This window comes from Cebus imitator, unplaced genomic scaffold (genome assembly GCF_001604975.1).
Source record: "Cebus imitator isolate Cc_AM_T3 unplaced genomic scaffold, Cebus_imitator-1.0 Scaffold236, whole genome shotgun sequence".
Lineage (NCBI taxonomy): Eukaryota > Metazoa > Chordata > Mammalia > Primates > Cebidae > Cebus > Cebus imitator.
The window spans coordinates 1200519-1223954 of record NW_016107551.1 but is presented as its reverse complement, the minus strand read 5'-3'; the positions used below and the strand labels follow the sequence as shown (position 1 = coordinate 1223954).

The following is a 23436-nucleotide window of genomic DNA, read 5'->3' as shown; positions in this document are numbered from 1 at the left end:
GAGTATTTTATATAAAATGCAATAGCTTCCTCTGTTTCTTTAGAAAACCTGTGTAGGAATAGTATCTGGTCTAATATCTGTCTTTGTTCCTGCTTCAGACTCTACCAGGCCTGCTTTTACTTCCAAGATTTTTATATCAAGTAAGAGTATCATTCCCCATCAACATCCATGATAGAAGTGGCCTGTTTCTATATAAAAACTTTTAAAGAAGATTAAAATTATTATTCTATTTGAACCACAATTCTAGCACTTCGAGAGGCCCTCATAGTTAGGTGATATAACAAATATCAGCAAAATAAGAAACGAGCAGAAAAAGTTATTACCACAAGTAACATGTTTCAGCAGGTGTTGAGATGTTCTTGGAAAAGAGCCTTTACTCTTGTCACCTTTGGAACTAGTCCAACCTCCAGAAGCCTACAGTCATAGAAATGAAACCACTCAGAAAAGAGCAGACATGTTCTGTTTTGTATTTAGATATCAAAAAGCATTATTTCCAAACCAAAACTGTAATGTGCAATCTGATAAATATAAATGAACTCAGGGCCCTACAGGAAAGTACTTGATGCTAAAACCAGCCTGAAGAAGCAAGCACCTTTAAATACTCTGGCTAAAGTATAGCTTTATTGAGTTCTAGTTCCTTTATTTACTTGGTTCCAAACTTTTAACTGATTTGCTATCCTTAATTTAATTGGTGACCCCTTTAGTGAAGTGTTTTACTTTCAACAGCCTATAAAGTACTTACATAAGGAAAATTATACCTTCATGTGTTTTGTGGGAAGTTAAACTGAGGGCCATTTTGCAATAAGTCCTAAGTTCTCCTTCCTCCACCCTGTGGTTAATGAATGAAAACAGTCTTCTTGGGGGATATTGCCAAATAAATACCAAATGAACTTGAAAAAATAAACATAAATAGTTACTGGACAATATTAACTTAACAACATGGACACTATGAAGATTCATACATTCCAGAATGATAATAGTTGAAAACACCAACCTAAAAATGTGGAGTAGGATGTTGTGTGGGGTCACTGTTTCTTTTGTTTATTATTATTTATTTTATTTTTTTAAAATTATACTTTAAGTTCTGAGGTACATTTGCAGAAGGTGCAGGTTTGTTAAATAGGTATACACATGCCATGGTGGTCTGCTGCACCCATCAACCCGTCATCTACATTAGATATTTCTTATAACGCTATCCCTCCCCTAGCTTCCCAGCCCCTGACGGGCCCTGGTGTGTGATGTTCCACTCCCTGTGCCTATGTGTTCTCATTGTTCAACTCCCACTTATCAGTGAGAACATGTGGCGTTTGGTTTTCTGTTCCTGTGCTAATTTTCTGAGATTGATGGTTTCCAGTTTCATCCATGTCCCTGCAAAGGACATAAAGCTATCCATTTTTGTGGCTGCATAGTATTCAATGGTGTATATGTGCCACATTTCCTTTATCCAGTCTACCATTGATTGGCATTTGGGTTGGTTCCAAGTCTTTGCTTTTGTGAATAACGCTGCAATAAACATTCATGTGCATGTGTCTTCATAGTACAATGATGTTTAATCCTTTGGGGATATACCCAGTAATGGAGTGCTGGGTCAAATGATATTTCTGGTTCCAGATCCATGAGGAGTTGCCACACTGTCTTCCACAATGGTTGAAGTAGCCATTGCTTTTGTTTTCATCTTTTAATTTAAAAAATTGAATTACAAAACAGTAAGAAGAGTAACAGTAACATTGTTTATCATCTAGAAATAAGTTAAAATTTTACTTCTTTTTACTTCTAGTTTTTTAAAGAAAGAAAGCACTATGTGTACAATGAAAATGCATTTTAATACTTTTCTCTCAACTCCCACATCCCAGTCAACGTTGGTTTTCTGTTGCCCTTTTAATTGGCTTCTTCTACTAAACACTGAGGGGCACAGGATACAGTGGGTATGGGAAAACTTTCTCTGGTGGGTTAATAATGAAAGACATTTTGTAAGAGTTGAGTTAGGGAAGGGATTTGAAAACAGAGGAGATGCAGGTGGTAGGATTTGAAGTTACCTGAAAGGGGAGTGAGCCTTTCTACAAAGGAAGCAGGTTTTCTTTTGCTTCCTTTTATGCTTTCCTATTTTTATATGTTATCATTTCCTGAGGCTCTAACCCATGCATGTGCTTCTTTAAATAAATCTTACAAGATAAAAGCCAAGTGCATCCAAATCACCAGGCATTGATGCCTGTCTGTAAAATATAATCACATGCTAATCATGAAGTATAGATTTGCTTTCTTCCCTAAGGCAAGTTGTTCCCTGGCACCTGTGGAGGTGAGCCCCAGCATGAATGATCTGTTTTTGACAGTCTTTTCATACATGATAGCTCATTGGCAAGTCACCTAGGTGCGCAATTTAACAATCCCAACTAGCATTTGTGTTTGCTGTGAAATTATACATTCAGAAGACCAGGAGATATTTCTTCAGTCATGCCCATCTATTGCTACCCTGAAAAGTCTAACTTGACCATCAAATTTAATATCACTGACTACATGTAGGTAAAACTAACTAAAATTAAAAATATAGTTTCTCAAGCACACGAGGGACATTTCAAGTGCTCAGTAGTTGTACGTGACTATAAGCTGCCATACTGGACAATTCTTAACAGTACATAACATTTCTATCATTGCAGAAAACTCTATTGGACAGTGCTGGTTCAGAATACAATAGCTTGTGACATTATTTTTCAGGTGATTTAGAGTCCCTCACATGCATAGTTATCCTGAAGATTGGTGGATTAGGTGAAAACTATCTTCCTAAACTTTGGGGCTTTCTTCCTTCCCCATTGCTTATAGCTAGGCAAAATATGGGTGACAATAAGGAAAATACTATAGTTCTTTGCTGCTAAATGTATCTGACCCCCTTACACCTAAACTCTTACTTACCTGAAAAAAGAAATGTAAAAACAAACTGACCCAATACTTGGCATATATTATGTTCTAAACAAGGTTAGAACCTGTATCTAGCAGGGCCCAAGTAGGTGACAGAAGCCACACCAGTTATAAGGACATAGAGAATTTAATACAAATAATTGCTAACAAGCTGTAAAGTTGTTAAAGTATCATGAAAATAGCAACCACAGGAAGTAGTTTCTATTGTTAGCATTGGGAGAACAATGATACAGATTGGAATTACAATCTCAGAAACTCAGAGGAAGGTCCGCGTGCAGCTGAAACTCAGACCTCTGAGGAAGAGGTTCTGTTCTGTTGAGACTGGTGTCTCTTGCAAGCGTTAGAGAAACTGCAAGTTGAATTCAGCTGCTGCAATGGAAAGGAACTGCTGCAGCCATTGTGAAGATGCACTGTTAGGGTGATGCTCACAGAAAGCTGGGACAAGACAAGACCACAGGGAATGAATGGAAAGGAGGCAGTCTTTTCTGCCTCCTCCAACTCAGCAGGCCCTCTCTCACATCGTCTAATAGCAGAACCTAAAAGGGAGCAGGTGTTACAGCTGAAATGGTGTTTGCAAAGTCTCAACCCCAGGATTAAAAAATCTAGCATAGAAAGTTGGGCTTATAGCTGAGAGAAAATAACTTGAGGACAGGCACAGGCCTTACAAACTCTGAAAATATTTTCCTTGGCTGAAGGTAGGTCTTCTCTTCTTCTCACATATCCACCTCAGTCTCTTATTATTTCCTAACTTCGTGATGCTGTTAATGATTAAAATATACTTAGACTAACATACAAAAATCAGTTGTATTTCCATATGTATGCAATGAGTATTTGCATTTACATTCCATTTACAATAGTACTAAAAAGAATAAAATACTTAGGATTCAATTTAACCAAGAAAGTGTAAGACCTTTATACTAAAAACTACAAAACAATGTTAAAAGAAATAAAAAAAAATTAATAAATGAAAGACATCCCATGTTCGTGGGTTGTTAGACTTAATAGTGTTAAGATGGAATGTTGCCAAGGCAATAGAAAGATTCAATAAAATCTTTATCAAAATTCCAAGAGCCCTTCTTTCTTTTTTTTCAGGAACAGACAAGCTGATCTTAAAATTCATATAGAATTTCATGGAAACCCATATAGCTAAAACAATCTTGAAAGAAAGAAAGAAAGTGAAAGTATTAATACACTTTTTGATTTCAGCACTTACTAAAAATCTATAAATAATTAAAGCTGTGTGGTTCTGGAACAAGAATATAGACATATGGATTATTGGAATAGGACAGAAAGTCCAGAAATAATCCATAATCCATACAGTTGGACCCCTAATTCACATCATTAAAAAAAAAAAAAAAACTCAAAATGGATTGAGGACCTAAATGAAAGAGCTAAATATCTAAAACTCTTAAAAGGAAGCATAGGTTTAAATCTTCATGATCTTGGATCAGATAATGTTTTTTTAACTATGACACCAAAAGCACAAGCAAAACAAGAAAAAATAAGTTGAACTTCATGAAAATTAAAAACATTTGTGTATAAAAGTACAATATAAAGAGTTCCATTGGATACCAAAAAAGACAACCAACAGAAGGGAAGAAAATATTTGCAGATCAGATAGCTGATGAGTATCTGGTATCCATAATATATAAATAACTCTTACAACTTAACAACAAAAAGAAAGCAAGCCAACTAAAAAATAAGCAAAGAAGTTGAATAGATATTTCTCTAGAGAAAATACATAAATGTCTGATAAGTATAGAAAAGCTGCATAGCATCATTAGTTATTATAAAAATGCAAATCAAAACCACAATTAAATACCCCTTCACATTTATATGATGGCTATAATTTTTTAAAAATATGAAAAATAATGTGTTGGTGAGTGAAATTTTAATCCTCACAGTTTGCTTTCTGAAATATAAAATGGTGCAGCAGCTGTGAGAAACAGTTTGACAGTTTCCCAAAAGATAAACATGGAATTATATGAACCAGCAATTTCATACCTAGATGTATGTCCAAGAGAAATGAAAATATATATTCACATCAAAATTTGGATGTGAATATTCATAGCACATGATTCTTAATAGCTGGAAGAGAGAAACAGCCCAAATATACATCAACTGATAGATAAACAAAATGTAATAAAATGGAATATTATTCAGCCCCGAAAAGCAGTGAAGTATTGTTGCATGCTACAAAGTGAAAGAAGCCAGAGAAAGGGTCATATATTATATGATTGTATTTATGTGAGATTTCCAGAATAGGCAAATACATAAAGACAGAAAGTAGATTAGTAATTGCCAGGGGCTGGTTGGAGGGGAGTAACATGGAGTGACTCTTAAATAGATACATGATTTCTCTTTGGTGCGATAAAAAAATTTCTGGAATTAATACTGATAATTACATAGCATTGTAAATGTATTAACCACTGAATTGTACACCTTATTTATTTTTTTAGACAAGGTCTCACTCTGTCACCCAGGCTGGAGTGCAGTGGTGCCATCTCAGCTCACTGCTACCTTTGCTTCCCAGGCTCAAGCAATCCTCCACCTCAGCCTCACCAGTAGCTTCAACTACAAGCATGTTACCACACCCAGCTAATTTTAGTATTTTCTGTAGAGAAGGGGTCTCACATGTTGCCCAGGCTGATCTAGAACTCCTGAGCTTAAGCAGTCCACCCGCCTCGGCCTCCCGAAGAGCTGGGATTATGGGTGTGAGCCACTACACCTGGCCAATTGTGCAGTTTTAAATGGTCGAATGGTATGAATTTTATCTCAATTAAAAAAACCTATTATTGTTTGTATAAAAACTAAAATAGGTGCTATATGGGAAAAGATAAAAATAAGAGAAGCGATAGCACTGTGTGGTTTATCCTTGGCTATGTGCAGATGTGCCTTTTGCATTAAAACAGGGCTTTAGCTGTATCAAGATGCTGTTGGTTGCAAGTGGCAAGTAGATGATTCAAACTGCTTCAAACAGTAAGGAAATGTATCATCTTACAGTGTAAGTCTAGAGAGAAATCAAGCCAGAAAAATGGTTATTTCATGGTTAATGTCACCAGAAAATAAAGTTCTTTCATCTCTGATTCACTCCCCAAAACCTTTTCCTCACTGCAGTCGTAAGACCACTGCCAGTGGCAACTAACAGATGCTTTCTGATTCATGTTCAGTAGGAGAGAGACAAACATGTAACTTACTCTCCAGCTGTGACATATAACTCTTACTCGCAGCTCTGAATGAACCAAATTTGGTTACATGCTCGTACTCAGAACAGGGTTACTTAAGTCCTGCCCTACAGCTGCTTATAAAGTGGATACCTGAACACAGTAGGAGTAGCTGACTGGAGGGAGAAGAGACTAGACACCCAAAGTACTCCAGCCATTCCTCTTGGGGAAGAAACTCCCTCTGTTTAGGCAAATGCCTTGACCAGCCACTTGTATACAGTGAATGACAGATACCTTGAAAGCATGGGTTGGCGGGAAACAAGCAGAAAAAGAGTTCATTTGTTCATATGAAATAAAAGGGAATAGGCCGGGTGCTGTGGTTAACACCTGTAATCCCAACACTTTGGGAGGCTGAGGAGGGCAGATCTCAAGGTCAGGAGTTCGAGACCAGCAGGACCAACATGGTGAAACCCTGTCTTTACCAAAAGTACAAAAATTACCTGGGTGTGGTGGGGCGTGCCTGTAACCCCAGCTACTCAGGGGGCTGGGGCAGGAGAATCGCTTGAACCTGGGAGGTGGAGGTTGCAGTGAGCGGAAATCAAACCACTGTACCCCAGCCTGGATGACAGAGCGAGACTCTGTAAAAAAAAAAAAAAGAAGGAATTTCATAGGAGACAGGCAGAAAGCAAATTGGAGAAGAGCAGAATAGGGCGGGAAAGAAGGCGGTGGTTGAGAATTGAGGAGGCTGAAAGCTAACTTGGCTAAAATGACTAAAAGCCTTTTTGAAATACGAATACGTAACATTTAATTTTAAATGGTTAAAGCTCTGGATGTAAATCCCATGCCAATGGTATATTCAACACTATGCTAATAATCTTTTGTGGCCGGTGTTGTTTATTTTTGTGAAAATTGAGAGGAGTCTGCTTGTATATGTGGGTCAATAATAAGATGATTTCTTTTTGTCCCTTCAGTACTTGACTTGTGTTTGAATCTGATGTGGGAAATAGGACACAAGGAAGAGAAATAAAAAAGACAGGTATGCGTTGTGGAGCTCCATGTGCTTTATTTATATGGCTAAAGTAAGAGCTCTCAGAAAAAAGTCAACCCAAGGACAGGAGTCATGCTAATCCAATTAACAGTATCTATTTGTGAGGGCCACATGTAGAGGTGTGTGTCTGTTGGGGTGTGGGGGTGCTGTCGTGACTAAAATATTATCATAATTATCATTTACTAACTACGTAACACTGTATTTAATTCTCATCACAATTATGCATATATGCACATATATGTATGCAAATATATAAAATTGGATACACACACACACACACACACACACATTTCTCCAAGGTTACCCAGTTAGGAAATAGATTTGAACCAACCCAGGTATGTATGATTCCAAAGAGACACTTGCATTCTAACACCTGTATGATGATGATGTCCTTCTCTAAAGAGACACTTGCATTCTAACACCTGTGTGATGATGTCCTTCTCTTGAATTTGCACTTGCAGATGAGAGTCAGAACTGTCCAAATATATGTTACAGATAATAACATGACCCCATTTTAAACCTCAGCCAGTGTGGGCTCTAAAACTTTATTAACAATAAAAACCTTTTCTCTAACCCATTGAAGAACAAAATCTTGTTTAAAAGTAATAATAACATCAACTACTTTACTTAAAAATTGCCACAGTTATAAAAAATGAATTAATAGACTTTCTGATGATACATTGGCTGCTCTAATACAGGACTGACTGTCATAACCTGCTTTCCTAAGCATCCTGGCCCATCTTCTACCATGAGCTTGGAAACTCCGCTTTATTATGTCCTTGGAACAGCTCTGCCCTCTTATCTGATGTTTTTCTCTTCTGTCTGACCATACGGCAGCTGTGTAGCTAGCCTGCTGCTGTCTGTCCTCTGCTCATGGCCATTAAAGCAGTGCTTTTGCAAAGGGACAGTGTGGAGGTTTTTTGTTTGTTTGTTTTTACGCTTCTCTTCCCATCTAATAAGAGTTTTGGCTGTACTGTCTCCTGTATTATGTTATTATATATATAGTTTTGATTATATTACATAAATATATAATCTATATTCTATATCATATAGGGATGATACTATAAAGGATGTTGACTCACTAAAGAGGATTTTTTTTTATAAATAAAGGTTCTACTCATATCTCAGATAAATGTAAAACCCATCTCTCTTCCTCATCTCTATAATTCTGTGAGGGAGAAACTAATTTTGAATTGAGGGAAGAGGAAGAAAAATGATGTATGTTTTTAAGGAGATATAGAGACCCGAGGCTCACAATAAGTATATCATAGTTACTCGTAATCTCTCATTCAGCAGACATAAGTTAAGCACCTGCCGTAGTAATAGTAATAAATTATTTATCGTCTGTACTATGCTACACTTTGCATTTGCTGCTTCTAATCGTCACGATAACTCTATAAAGCATATATTATTTCTGTTTTATAGATTAAGAAACCAAGGCTCAAATAATTTAATGTATTTTATATAGCACAATTAACAAGAAGCTGAGACCAGATCTGAACTGCAATCTGAATGATTCCAGACATAACATGCTTTCTACCCTACCTTTCTTTGTAGCAGGCACTAAGGGAGATGAGCCTCAAAGATGAACACTCCCTTGAAGCACATATAAGCTGATGGGGAAGGTAGACCATGGAAAGCTCTGTTAGGGTTGAATGGCGTAGGTGCTGTGGCGGAAAGTCCAAGAAAGAGCATATACGAGAATCTGAGGTAGGGGCAGAGCTGGTGGAGATTAGTCAACAGAAAAACATCTTGGGCAAGAGCAAGAGAAGACACTTTTGGCAGAAAGGGAAACAGAATTTCCTCCATTTTCTTCCTTGTTATTTTAGTTTCTTTCTTCATAGCATGTCAGAAGGTCAGCCGATGTGCTTTTACTCCCTTCCCTCTCTGGAGTAACTAGCAAAAGTGGTGAGTTAGAAGAAATTTATAGAAGATAAATTTCTTTTCTACTCTTCATCCTTAACTTTTTGTTCTTAAATGTAATCCTGACCTTCGATATTTGCCAAATGCAATCTGCAGCAAAGATCATCATACACAGGCATACTCAGGAGGGCATTTTAAAGCATGGGCTATTTCCCTTTGGCCAGTCTCAGAGGTGAAGGATGTTTGAGAAGGCAGCATGATCAGAGATAAGACAGGAGGTGGCAAAACACAAGCAAATTCTTCCTTGATCATATACTTCAGTGTTTGATTCTAAACTGTAGTCAGAACCTTACAAACGATGCTGTCTTTGGTTGACTGGAAGCAAGCACATGGATTAAAACTATAACACGTCCTTTGCTCCACTAACGTGGTTGTGAGTCGTACTTACCTAGAGGATTTCACTTGAGAGGCTTTATTATGAGTTAAGGAGAACTTCAGGATGATTGAAGCAGCCATCTTTGGACATGGTTTCTCTTGAGAGTACTTCTAATATTGACTTATAAATGACTTGCTATATAACCCTGGATAAATCAATTACTTTTTCCATACCTCTCTATATAATAGGAAATAATTTTTATCATAATAAATTATAATAAAAGTAGCTTATATATTTTTCACATATTCAATGTTTTAAATTTTAAACGTAATTTTAAAAAATTGTTTAGGCATTTACGGTATGCTGGGCACTACACTAAACATATTGCTCACAGAATTATTCAACAAATCTTCATAGAGTCTTCATGAGGGTATTGCTGTACCTGTGTTGCAGATGAGAAAGTTGAAGATTATGTGATTTAGGTAACTTGCTGCAAATTGCCCTGGTGGTAAGTGGTTGAGTTATCACTTTATCTACATTTATAGCTCATGTTCACATTATACATTTTTGGGATCCTGTGAGTAACAATATAAGCCTCTCACTAGATTGAAAACTAGTCATCTTTGTATCTCCTGAAGCATCTTGAAAAACATTCACATCTAGTAGGAACTCAGTAAGCTTTATTTTATAATTCACAAACATGAATGGAAGAATAGATAAGAAAGCTATTGTCATCATTACCATTATCTGATTGCTAATAATAGGAAAAGCCAGATTTCCTAGCAACTATGGTGAATTACATATTGTTATATAGAGACCTAGAGAATATTGATTAATTATGTCACATTATTTTTGCCAAAACGAAGACAAAAAGCGTAGTGAAAGCCTACAGGGAAAGCCTACAGCACCATACTCCAAAAAGATGTTATTGGATTTGCAACAGAGCAGTTACAATATATCTTAATGTTTTAAAACTTGGTCAAGATTAATTAAAACAATGAACCCTGTACCCAAATGGCATAAATGATAATTTTGCAGTATAACATGTTTCTACATTTTATAGTTGACAATAGGAATTCGTGATATGAGTGGCATACATATTTGTTTTTATGTCTGTTATTAGCTCTGAAATGCATCCCATGACATTACATTCTGGAAATTACTTACAAACCAAACTTCAAGTTTATTTGATGGAAAAGAAAGACCCAAAGCTTAGGAAAGTTAGTAGAAGTATGCACATACATAAACACATATGAAAGTTAGTGGCTTGTATGTGTGTGTAATGTGTGTGTGTGTGCATGAGTGTGTATAATATATATATTTCATATATATAAAATAAGTCATATTGAATATTTTTAAAAATCATAAGCTGTTGCCTAGATCTAATCTAGGGAGTTCAATGGGAGGTAAGGAGGCAAAACAGCACAACTTTCATATTTAAAGTATTACAAAAATGTGCTTTGAATGAGCAAGTAAGCCATCTGCACACCCGAGGATTCTGAGTCCACACGTGCACTATACATGTATATATCTGTCTATTAACTAAAGTGTCATGAGAAAAATGAGTAGCCAGGGTTTGTCAAAATTTAAAGGGGTATTTGGGGTGATAAGAGTTAAAATAAAGACTATGTGGCCTATGGAAAAAAATTTTGAAAATTATGAGGCTCACCTCAGTAGTCATCTTCTACAGGTGGCTGACACTGAGATGGCCCATAAGTAGTGAGACATCATTCAAAATCACAAGAGTAAACGTTTCAGTGAAAGCTGCTTCTCATGGGGGCAGCCCTGTGTGGTGAGTTTCAAGTAGTAGAGCAAGTGGTAGAAGAGATTTCTTGATTTATGTATTTATTTATTTATTTAGAGATGTTTTCTCCTAAGCTTTGATTAGTAGCCCAAGCAATTTTGAATAAATTATTACTGCTACTCTAACATGTTTTACTTAAAAAAAAACATTAAAAGGAATTATTCAGTGGGTAAAATTTAGAATCCGGAGGTTAAATCAAGTCATCATCCACTTTGGCATCATTTTACTACCTTTTTTATCTCCTCTTTTTGGTTGCGTGAATAAAACTTGCCTATCAACCCAGAAATGTACTGACTGCTTTTTACTCTGTCAGTGCTGGTGTTAGACCTCTTCCAAAATGGCAGTTACAATTAAGCATCATAATCCGGATTTCTTGGAGACAGTCAATGACTCAGATAGCCCCAGCTTCTGAGTCAGCCAATCAGCAACAGCTGCACTGCAGAGATCAGGCTTCCAGGCTAAAGGCCAAAAGATAATCATCTATGGAGACTCTTCTGAAAGCCCACAATCTTGAATTCCATGCTTCTAATCACCCTATATTTGATCAGAAGTTTGCTTTGAAAAATTATGTCCTACAAACAGGGTCCTGCCATTCCTACCAAGCAACAAATTCAGCTTCTGGTTTCAGATACTGTAAAAAGGACCTCTTCCTTCATTGGCGGAGAGCAAGTGATATTCCTAATAAGGAGATTCAAGAAATGGTGCAATCTTCGACTTGTATCCACTCAAATCCAGTCCTAGCATGAGACCTGTCTCAACATTCAACTAATCCTACAGTATAGGATGTGCATTTTAATTTACTGTTAGTTTATATTCTTTATCTGTTTCCCAAAACAAGATGCAGGCACGACTCATGGTTTGGAAGATTGTTTTGCTGGTACACAGATGACCTTAAAAGTGTGTGTGTGTGTGTGTGTGTGTGTGTGTGTGTGTGTGTGTGTGTGTTCTTTAACATTAAATTAATATATCTCAGTGATTTCAGGAATGTTATTGCTTAAGCCTAAGCTAATATAAGATGTTGCTATGGTTTGAATCGTTTTTATCTCTACAAAATTTACACATTGAAATGTTGGGCTGGTTATCCAATTTCAGGAGTTACATACAGTGTGGCTGTGTGTGTGTGTGTGTGTGTGTGTGTGTGTGTGTGTGTGTGTGTTCTTTAACATTAAATTAATATATCATGTCAGTGATTTCAGGAATGTTATTGCTTAAGCCTAAGCTAATATAAGATGTTGCTATGGTTTGAATCGTTTTTATCTCTACAAAATTTACACATTGAATTTTAATCACCAAGTTAATGATATTAGAAGTTAGGGCCTTTGGAAGGTGATTAAGTCATGAGGGCTCATCCTCATGAACAGGGTCGTAAAAGAGACCCCGGAAAGCTAGCTAGCCCCTTCCACCTTGTGAAGATGTAGCCAGGAGGTACCATCTGTAAACTAAAAAGGAATTCTCATCAGACACTGAATCTGTTGGTGATCTTGGACTTTCTAGAGCCTGGAACCATAAGAAATAAATTTCTGTTGTTTATAAGCCACTCAGTTTATGGTATTTTGTTTTAGCAGTCTAGCACATAGAAAATGCTCAGGAAATATTTGTCAACTGAATGAGTAAATTTCCAGATAAGCCTCAGAATAATGAACAGCAATCATACCATGAATGACTGTCAAATCAGATAGATAGTGAGGGCTGCAAGAAGTGAAATAAATATCCTGCACAGTATAATGTCTTTCCAGAAGTCTTTGAGAATCCATGTCTAGAATGACTTCATTCAGAGATCTCTTTGAAAACGTTAGTATTTCTCTTCCATATTCATATGAAATTTAAGCACATTCTCTTTTAGCAGGAGAAACTCAAAATTGTTTGGATTTCAATTCACGAAACAACTTTACGTATATCAATGATTAGATTGTTTTAGCAACTTGATGAGGTAGGCGGGGCATGCATTCCTGTTCTGCTATGAAAAAAAAACTAGGTCTCACGGAGGTTAAATAACTTGCTCACCTTGAAAAAAAAAATTGTTAAGCAATTTCCCTGTGCAAGGATCAAGAGGCTGGAGGGTAGAAATTCTGCAGAAAGTTTATTGGGCTTAAGGCCTTTCATTTTGCGGAGAGTGGTTAGGTGTTAACTATGTCTAAGTCCTTGAAATACTTTGTGACTGGTATGGCCATAGTTATTCTGATAATATGTAAAAACTAAGATTAAAACTTTTAATTCTATAGAGCTGCTACAAATGAAAAGTCTCTATGTTTTGGAGAAATAGTTTAAATAGTTATGAAACCAATATATTAACTCTTGATGTAGATAATACTTTTCCATCTATTCCTATTTTGTTTGAGTTTTATCTTAGGAATTGTTTAATTTTATCAGATACTTTCTCAGATACCATTCATTTGTTTATACTCCGTTCTTTGTCAACACAGTGAATTATATTGATAGAGTTCTTATTTGGGATCATGATTACAATCCTGAAACATATTTTAGTCAGTGTATCTTTTGATATCATCTACATTCCATTTGATTATATCATAGCTATATTTGTTAGTGAGGTTGGTCTGTTGGTCTGTGGATTTGTTATATAATACTTTTCAAACAGGTTTGATCTTAAACTGATTATATCATAAAATGAATTAAGCAACCTATCATCTTTTTTTAAGAGCTATAAAATAGAAAGTAAATGCTTTAAATACAAGGGTTTGTTTTATTTAACGTTGTACCCTAGAGCCTAAAACAGCAGCTTACATGCTGGATACTTTTTTGTCTAAGGTAGAAAAGGAGGAAGCAAGGGATGAAGGAACAAAGAACAGGGGCATCTGTTTCTTTAAAGTGTGGTGAAAATCAGCTATAATATTATTCAGTTGCTGTTTTTGATATTTAATACTTAACTTCTATATTAACTGGTCTATTCAAGTTTTCCAATATTTTATTTAACTTCAGTCACTTATCCAGTTTCTCTAGGATTTAAAATTTGTTGCCGTAGAGTTACATTTGATATTCTCTTTTATTCCCTGAAATTTTTCTGTTTCTAAATGTGGTTGTGTCTCCTTTCTCATCCATATCCTTGTGGGGGTTGGTGCTCTCCTTTCCCTCCCTTAATTTGGATTATAATTATCTCTTCTTCTACGCTAGTCAAAGACCTGTCTTTTGAATTTGTCTTGTCTACTATTTGCATTCTGCTTTGTTTTCTAGTTTATTACTTTAAGATTGAATTAAATTAATTCTCTTTTCCTACTTTGCTTTGGTAGGTTCTGTTGTTTTGCATTTTTTAAGATGAATGTAAACTTCCCTTAGTTTTATTCTTCTTTTTAAAATATAAAGGCAATTACGGTTATAGCTTTTGCCATGAATGTTGCTTTTGCTACTTTTTATAAGTTTTCATATAAAGTGCTTTTTATTTTTATTCTTTCCTGATAGAACGTAATTTTAGTTTTACTTCCCCTTTAGGCTAAAAATTATGTAGAAAAATGATTCATAATTTCAAAAAGGATAAGATTTTACCATTTAAGAGTTTTTCTTGTTTTATTAGAATGTTTTCAGAGTGTGGCCTTTGTGATAAAAAGAAATTATTAAAGTCTTATTTGTATTCAACCAAGTATGTGATTGATTTTTATGAATTCCCATTTCATATAACAAAAATACTCTCGATTCCCCAAATTTAAGATTGAACACACCTATTAAATTGATTGACTATATCATTAAACTTTTCTGTCTTTATTAATATTTTGTCTACTAGATCTTCCTGCTTCTGAAAAATACAAATGGAAATGTTCCACCATCATTTGTTTTTTACTTAGTTTGCTTTAAGGTACTGGTAGTTTTCGCTTTATTTACTTAACTTTCGTGTTGTTTGTATCTACAGAGTATGATGGTATTTCCTGCTTCATAAATTATACTTAATATTATATAATTTCTTTTTTTAATTAAAATTTTTAACTTTAAATTCTACTTAGTCTGGTGTTGCCCCTCCTGATATTTCTTTTCTTTCCACTCTAGTCTTTATTATGACAAGTTTACATATACAGGCTTAAAAGGTAAACCTAAGCATGCTTTTTAAATATGTTATATGTGCTGTTTTCTTTCCATGAATGGAAATATTTCACAGAGAAAGAACTTTGGAAACAGGAGTTGAGAAGATGTTATTCCAATATGTTTTTTTCTGCATTGGTTTTAAGCCGGGCAATGGTGCACACCTGTAGTCCCAGGTGTGCTAGGGGGAAGGCAGAGGCAGGAAGATCCTTTGGGTGGAGAAGTTCAGGGCCAGCCTGGGCAACATAGTGAGACTGTCTCTTAAAAAAATTAAAAGATGTCACGGCCTCTTAATTTTTAAAATTATATTTGCCTAGTCTTTTTCCCTTCTTTTTCAAACTTTATTATTTCATTTGAAACTGTTTCTAGTAAATGGTATATGGCCCAACTTTGATTTTTACTTCAGTCTAACATTCTTTTAGTTGGGAGAATTTAGTATTTTATATTTTGTAACAGGGTATGCTTGACTTTATACCTTACTCCTTACTTTATTTGTTTTTCTTTTTTCTTAATTCACTTGTATGATTCAGTTGTTATTAGTTTATTAATCTTCTTTTTCCTTTTCGTTAACTTGAAAGTCCTACTATTATTTGATCTTTCATTAATGGTTATCTTCCGTTCCTTCATGTGCATAATTGTATGCATATTTATTTAATATTATATGAAAATGAGATCATAACTCTTTCTGTACTAAGATTCTATATTGTTTCACTGTTTATCTGCCTTCTTTCAATAAGGCCAGACCCATAGCACATTTTCACTTGTTCCACTAGCTTCCTCTAAACCCCACCTGCACGCCATAGGAGATCTTTGGGATACTTTTATGGTACTCTTCTTTCTCCCATTCAAATGCCATCTCCAATAATTTAGTACTTTTAGTTTCTAGAAATTACTGGAACTTTCCTGTAGTAGCCCTCTTCTATTTAAAATAGTCTTGTTTATCACTTACTTTACAAATTCCCAGATTGCCTGTTGTTATTAAATTGTATTTCATTATAAACCTATTACCAAGTTCTTTGTTCACCAGTTGTACCTCTTCATCTGTTTCATCTGTCATGAGATATAGATGTTTTTATTCTCTGGTTTGAGTTCTTTCTTAAGCGTCTCCTAAGATGGGATATGTAGGTGAAGTAATCTCTGCAAATAACATTCTTTTAAGCTGTTAATGAATAATATCTTATCACAGATTCAGTCTTTTATTCTAAAGCATCTGTAATATTGTTTTCCCCTGTCCTAATTTTGAGATTGCAAAACTTAATTACCAATCTCATTCTTTTTTGTTTTGTTTTGGAAACAGGGTCTTGTTCTGTTACCCAGGCTGGAGTACAGTGATGCTGTCATAGCTCATTGTAACCTTGAACCTCTGGGCTCAAACGATCCTCCAGCATTGGCCTCCTGATTAGATAGGACCATAGGTATATGCCACCATTTCCAGCCAATTTTTTATTTTTTATTTTATGTTTTCGGTGGAGCAGGTGTCTCACCATGTTACCTACGCTGGCCTTGAACTTCTGACCTCAGATCATCCTCCCAAAGTCCTAAGAGTACAGTTCAGGTGTAAGCCACCATGCCCAGCCTCCAATCTAACTCTTTTTCCTTTTTTCCTTCTTTTACCAAGGTGTATTTATTTTCTTAGCATCTTATCTGGAACTTGATGAGCTATTTAAATCTGCTGAGTCAGGTATTCTTCAGGAAAATTTCCTTCAGTTATTTGCTTGATGATATTCTCTCCTTCATTCTGGAACTTCTATTTTTTCTCATGAATCTATCTTTCAAAGTGTAAATATTTTTTCTCGTATTTCCATATAGTATTTCTTTGTATCCCTCTATGATTTAACATATACTTTCACCTGATCTTCCAAACCACCAATTGGAGCATCTAAAATGCAGCCCTCTCTTTCACTTCATCTATTAAATCTTTAAATTTAAAAAATCCTGTGGGTTTAGTTCCAGGAACTGTGTCAACTGCTATATATTGGACTTCTTTACATATTCTCCTACTTCGTTCAAATGTAGCTTTTAAAGAAGCAGCTTTATTTCTTTAGTGGTCTCTTCGGATTTTTCTGTTCAGTTTGCTCCCTGGCAGATAGGCCCTGTTAACAGGATGTCATTTCTCTGTGTCTGGTACCTACATGGGAGCCCTCCTGAGCATGGTGGAAGGAGCGACTCTGTCTGCCCTGTGGCTCATTGTATTAGCACCTTCAGCCAGCTGCCCATCTCTCCTCTTTCAGTGGACAAAAGCAGAGCTTCTTTGTTCTGTGATCTCTTGTGTTCTCTAAATATCAGAGATAGAGACAAATAAACCCAACTGTTTAATTCCTCTTTAATTTGTTAGAGTCAGAGAAACACTGAAGTTCATTTTGGGAGAACTGAAGTTCAAGAGAGCAGAAATTGACTTTCTCCCCAGGAAGGGCAGTTTTCAGGTATTTGCCTTTAGCTTTGGTACTGAGCCCTAACGTTCTGACCCAAAGAGGAGAAAGTGTGAAAACTGGTGTCAGCCCACCCCTGCTGATTGGCCCCACAAGAAGTTGGGGAGATGGAGTCATAGCCCCACGTGGAAGAATGTGGGACACCTGAAACCATCATCCTGCCAGAGTTTCTTCTCTCTGTGTTCCCTTAGGGCAATATTTTTGAAAGCTTATTAACTTAACTTAATAGTAGTTCTGCCCTATCCACTAATTAGCAGCACGAGTTTGAACTAATCACCTACTTCTTTGACCTTTGGAATCCTTATCACTGAAATAATTAGGCCCCTTCCGCTAGTATAAGAGGTCTGTCCTCCCTCTTCCAGCATGCAAGTTGACAGCCATGTGACTGTCATACATTCAAGTGAGAATTGCCATTCCCTGTATCAACTCTGAGTAAGAAAATTCTTTTGCAGTAAAACTTGGGCAAAACAAGATCGTTAGTTGTAACAAATTATTCTTCAAGATTTCAAAACATTAACTTTTAGTGTTTACCTCAATCAAGCGAGCTTTGCTTAGGGGAACACTATTTTTTGAGATGAAAATAAATCAAACCTAAATTGTGGTTATGTATCTGGCATTTATAATATAAATATGAAAACAATAGATTTGCATTTGTTTTTCTAAATCACACAAGTTGCAAAAAGCATGTCCACATAGGCAGTTTCTTTTCACATTCAAAAAATTAAACTCAAATTCTAACGGCAATTGTCTCTTAGAATTACGAGGGGAAAGAAACACCAAGGACTTTTTACGGTGTGTGATTCTTTGTGCAGATGGCTTTTCCCTTTTTTTCATTGTTCCTTTAAGATCGTATTTAACCACAGACAGTTGTCCAAGAAGCCGCAAACCTGCGAACCAGGTGCACCCTCTTAGTACCTCCTATGGAACATTTTATTAATCTCTTTGGCTCCAGTGTATTCTCTCTGCCTGGAGTGTCCTTCCTGTCTCCTTCTTCCTACAATTCCAAGCTTTAATGGTCTTTCCATTTTTAGCATGGACTCTTAATCTGTATAGGCATGGGTGTGGGGCTAGGTGGCTGGAAAGGTTAGATTCCGTGGCCTTAAATACAGTATCATAGAAGAGTCAGTAAATGCTGGAAGGCATTTTAGAGTCCTTTGTGTTTATTACCAGTATACGTGTAAGTTTCCGCCACCTCCCAAATAATAAGCAGCTTGTAGGTGGTGTCTGTGTCTATCTCCTTAAGGAACAGGACTGGTCTTTTAGACAATAGATATTAATTATTTTGCATTAGAATTATTTAAGTTACTAGGTATCTTTCTCACTTAAAATTTCATAATGCCCCAGTCAGAAAAAATAATGCTAGAATCCAAAGATCATAGTAAGTAGAAGCGGCTCTTCCATAAATATAGTTTAAAAATGCTTATTACTGCCACACTTACCTCATTACTGCATGTTTACAAACACTAAACTTTCTGTCGTGAGAAGTGAGAAACTTTTCTAAAGTCGAAATATCGAACCAAATTGCATCATGATTTTCCTTGACCTGGAATAGACAAACCATTTCTTGATTCGAAAGTTTTTCTTTTCTTTTCTTTTTTTTTTTTTGACCTCCTGAGGTCCTAGACGGTAGTTTAAGTGATGGATAGATTGGATTCAATTGTATGCACTCTAACTATCCCTGCTATTGCTTCTGTGCAATTGTGCTAGAGCGGCAAATGAAGGATTAGAGGGTAACTCTCTGGGGGCAGCGAAAATACACACCAATCTGTTCCTGCTGCAGGGTAATATGGATGATGTAACGCCTGAGTAGCCAAAGATCAAAGCACATTGTTCTTCTGGAGGGAAGGGTCATCTTGAGAAAAAATAACAATAACAACAACTATTTAGTTCTCATCTCCAGCTGACCAACGGCCTCTCTCTCTCTCTCTCTACACACACACACACACACACACACACACACAGCAAAATATGGGATCTTAAAAGTTATAATATGCTGTTTGATCATAACATTGCTATAGGATGACAGCTTATAATATTTGATGATGACTGGCACAGAATAGACTTGGCAAGAAAAGCTCTCGTTTTAGTTCTCGGGAGTTGATATTTTACAAAATCCTCTGGCTCTTTCATTTCTGTTGGTTACTGTTGCAGAAGAAAAGTGAAGATTTCCTCCCAGCCTTTTCCCTGTGCAACTCACAGCAATTGTGGTGGATGCATGGAGTCTGTTACTAGCAGTAATGTTAGCTAAATTAGTAAGTGAAAACTCTGGAAAAGGAATTTCCTGGGGATTTTCAGAAATGGTAGCTAGATTTGTTTATTTTGTTTTTATCATTGTTCCTCATGAGGAAAGAAAGAAAACAGCAGCCTACGCAAAGGATTAAGAGACAGAGGCCTCCCTCTCATTTCTCCTTCCCTCTGCGGGCTTTGGAGTGTTTGGGAAGTCAGCACGGAGATTGTGAAGGAGGTGGGAGAATATTCTTGTATCTCAGGTATCCTGGAAACAAAACACACTCCCGAGTCTGTGAGAGAAGCCTGTGTACCTGGAGTGTGGGTCCCATTGAGCTAATGCAGGGAAAAGGAGAGAAAACCTTTGAGACAAGCTATTTCTTTGCCTTTTGAGTAACCATACATTAGACAGAGGACATTTTAACTAACTACTTTTTTTGTTTATTTTGTTTCATGTTGTGGGTATATGTGTATATTTGGTCCTGGGTTGAGCTTCTGATTGATAGATCACCTGCATAATAGGTTGTTTTCTAAAGAGCAAGACTGTAAAGCTGATTAAAAGCCTGAGCCTTGGAGTCAAAAGACCTGGGTTCACATTCCAGTTCTGCCATTTATTGGTTCGATGACCATCAATTCAGGAGCCACAAATACCTGATTTCGGTGAGGGACCCTAGACGAATTGTTTAAATTTCTGAGGTATCAATTTCTTTCTTCATCTGGAAAATAGAGAGAACAATGGGGCCCAATAATAGTTGCAGTAAGAACTTAAACAATGAATGTGTGTTTATAGCTTTCAGGACTAAGGCTGGTATACAGTAAATGCTCAGTAAACATGGACATTTAAAAGCTCGTTCTGTGCTCAGCTATGAACTATTTTAAAGCTCAGCTGTGATTGCAAGCCTGGTTTGAGAAAAAGTTGCCATCTAGCGTAGTATTCTGAGTGACACTTGGGTGGTTGCTATGCCTTCCATATCTCAGAGCATGTATACATATGCACACACACGTGCATGCACACACACACACACAGTAGAAATTAACCCTTTATAACAGAGTTGCAGATTCAGATACGTGGATTATGCCTGCAAGTAACATGTTACAGTGGTGATTCCAGCTATTGAACCTAGGGTAGATCAAAACCATCCCATAATTCTAACCCAGAGTATGAGATAGTGCCCTAAATGACCTCTCTCATTCTTCTTTGTACCTGAAGAAGTCAAATAGTCCTCCTCTGAACCTCTTTCCAATTCTGACAGCCTGCTGCCAAAAAAACACTAATACATTGCTGTTGAACTGCTTCATTGTGATTCTTGAAGGTGCAGCTGTGTAGTAATTATCCACATCTGAAAAAGGAGGAAAAAAATCTTATACTCTTGATGACTTCTTTTTGCTCGGTGCTTGGCAAGCCATTTAAGTTAGGTTTTAATCGCTGTTGGCATCACTTCTGCTTGTGCTATAAAGAATTATGTTCCTACATATGTGAAGCCCCAGGAGGAAAGAACCTTCAGACAACAGTAAAGCTTTTGTCGGGCCTTCCCAGGAAACCATGCAGTCCTTATGGACCACTGGGAATAGCCTCAGATTTTCACAGATGTGATCGCTTCAAAAGGGTGACCTTCTGTGTAGTTCATATAATCAATTCCAGTCAATTCTCACTGCCCTCATTTATTCCCCAAGGGGGAATAAGCTTGTAAAAATCAGAAGTGTCCAGACAAGCAAGGGAAGACACCATAGAATGAAGAGGTGACAGTTTAGGGGAGAGACAGAAGAGGAAACGATTTGCAATGATTTATAACTGCTTTCTCATAAATGTGTCAATAATTGCAAAGTCTCTCCGATTAATTTTTGTAGTTCCCATTCATTTCTTGCTCACAAATCTAACGGCAGATACCCACTGAAGCCGATTTCAGGCTGGCGTGCAACCTCTGCTCCTTTGTTAGTATTTATTTGATGTACAAGGACAGTGACACTGAGCATAGAAGTTACTTTTCTAGTAATTTTACCACCCAAAAATAGTGTCAACATTTTCTGTAACTGCAGTTGCAAGAGATCAACCAGTTGCCTTGCATAATTGGCAAAAGCACATGGTTTGAGTTTTAGGACTTGTTTACAACCCGCACCAAGGAAGGGATAGCTGGGCTATGAACAAAGAAGGAAATGTGAAAAATGTGAACTCTAGAAGACATAACCGCAGTGATGTTTCATAGGTCACTTTCATAGTTGACTCAGTATGGAATTAAACTCCTCAATGCCAGCTTGGCAGCATGTGCACTTATTAATCTCTATATACAATTATAGTGTTGATAAGCCAAGGGGTCCAGGAGGAGACATGCCATACAGATTTCCCTTCAAGAAGAGACTTGCTGTCCAGCTGTGGAGAGTGTAGTCATCTGACAGCTGGAGACTGTCAGCTCCTTCAGTGTGGACCACAGCTGCAAAGAGCTTGCTAATCCAAAACTTGGGACATCTCTAACAAGCAAGATTTGCTTCGGGTGTCCTCCACCTCCACTCTAGGGTGGCTGAGGCTTTTTGGACCTATAGCTTACTTTGGCGTCTCTCACTCTGCCCTACTGTGTTTCCTTGTAACCTTTATGAGTGTCGATACCTAATAAACATCTCCCCAAATTTGGTCTGAGAATCTACTTCTAGAGATCTTGATGTGTAATTAGACATGGCCATAATTTCTCACTAGCATATTGTTTTTAAATGTTTTTCCCCAAAATCCAAGGAACTCCCAAGACTCTGAGGTACATACCTTGAAATCATTATACTGACGTCTGGAAGCGGAAGTTGCATGGATTTCTCAACTGTTTTGCTATTTGGCATTTGTTATCCAATGTTAATTTCATGAGAACAAGATGAGTTTACCAGCATTAGATGAAAGTTGAGAAATTCATTTATCAACTTATTAAGGATTTATATTAGGATATGAAGCCGGAAATAGAAGTACTCTAAGAATAATATAACCACTGACTTCAAGGGATCACAGTCTAAGAGAGGGTAAGAGACTAAACAGACCAAATATTATAGCCAAAAAAGAATTTAAAAAGTAAAAAGTGTAAAGGATTGGAGGGAGTAAGATAGACGGAAACTTCATTCCGAATAAATGGCAGCGGGGAAAGAGGAATCAAAATAGCTTACCATCCAAGGACATGAGATGATTTGTCAGAGAAGAAACTTTTTCTCTTGACTCAATCTTCATATTAGTTTCTGGGACTAAGTTATATTTCTAAGAAAAGTCATTAAACAATTGTCTGAAAAGATGGGTAAAATAGGGAAAAATAAGAAAAAATAGGGGAAACAGCACTCTTCAGTCTCCTTAAAGAGTTGTGTTTGACTTTCCGACTAGCTCAGAACAGCCTCATTATCTTGTGTCACCTCAGTTATGCGTCTTTTTTAGGCTCCCCCTATTTTTTTGTCACCTTGCTCAGCATGGATTCCATACTTCCACCCAAATGCGTATGCATCCCTTCTGTTCAAGGAGCCAGCCACTTGAATTTCGTCTTGTTGGTCCAGGCAGATGGGAGCAGTGTGGCCAAACAAGAACAGTCAGAGATTTGGATTGAATCTAGCTGACTGCTGGGTTCCCT

General features: G+C 36.7%; 1 pseudogene across 1 annotated transcript in view; it reads right to left on the bottom strand.

The window, feature by feature from the left end:
- The window catches only part of LOC108282196, a 56475-nt pseudogene extending 33427 nt beyond the window's left edge, over positions 1 to 23048 (bottom strand). The window contains exons 1-2 of the transcript XR_001816297.2: positions 22988 to 23048; positions 21054 to 21189 (exon numbers count right to left, since the gene is read on the bottom strand). The product of XR_001816297.2 is annotated as a tripartite motif-containing protein 51-like (transcript). The remainder of the gene's footprint in view (positions 1 to 21053; positions 21190 to 22987) is intronic.
- Between the last annotated feature and the right edge of the window lie 388 nt (positions 23049 to 23436).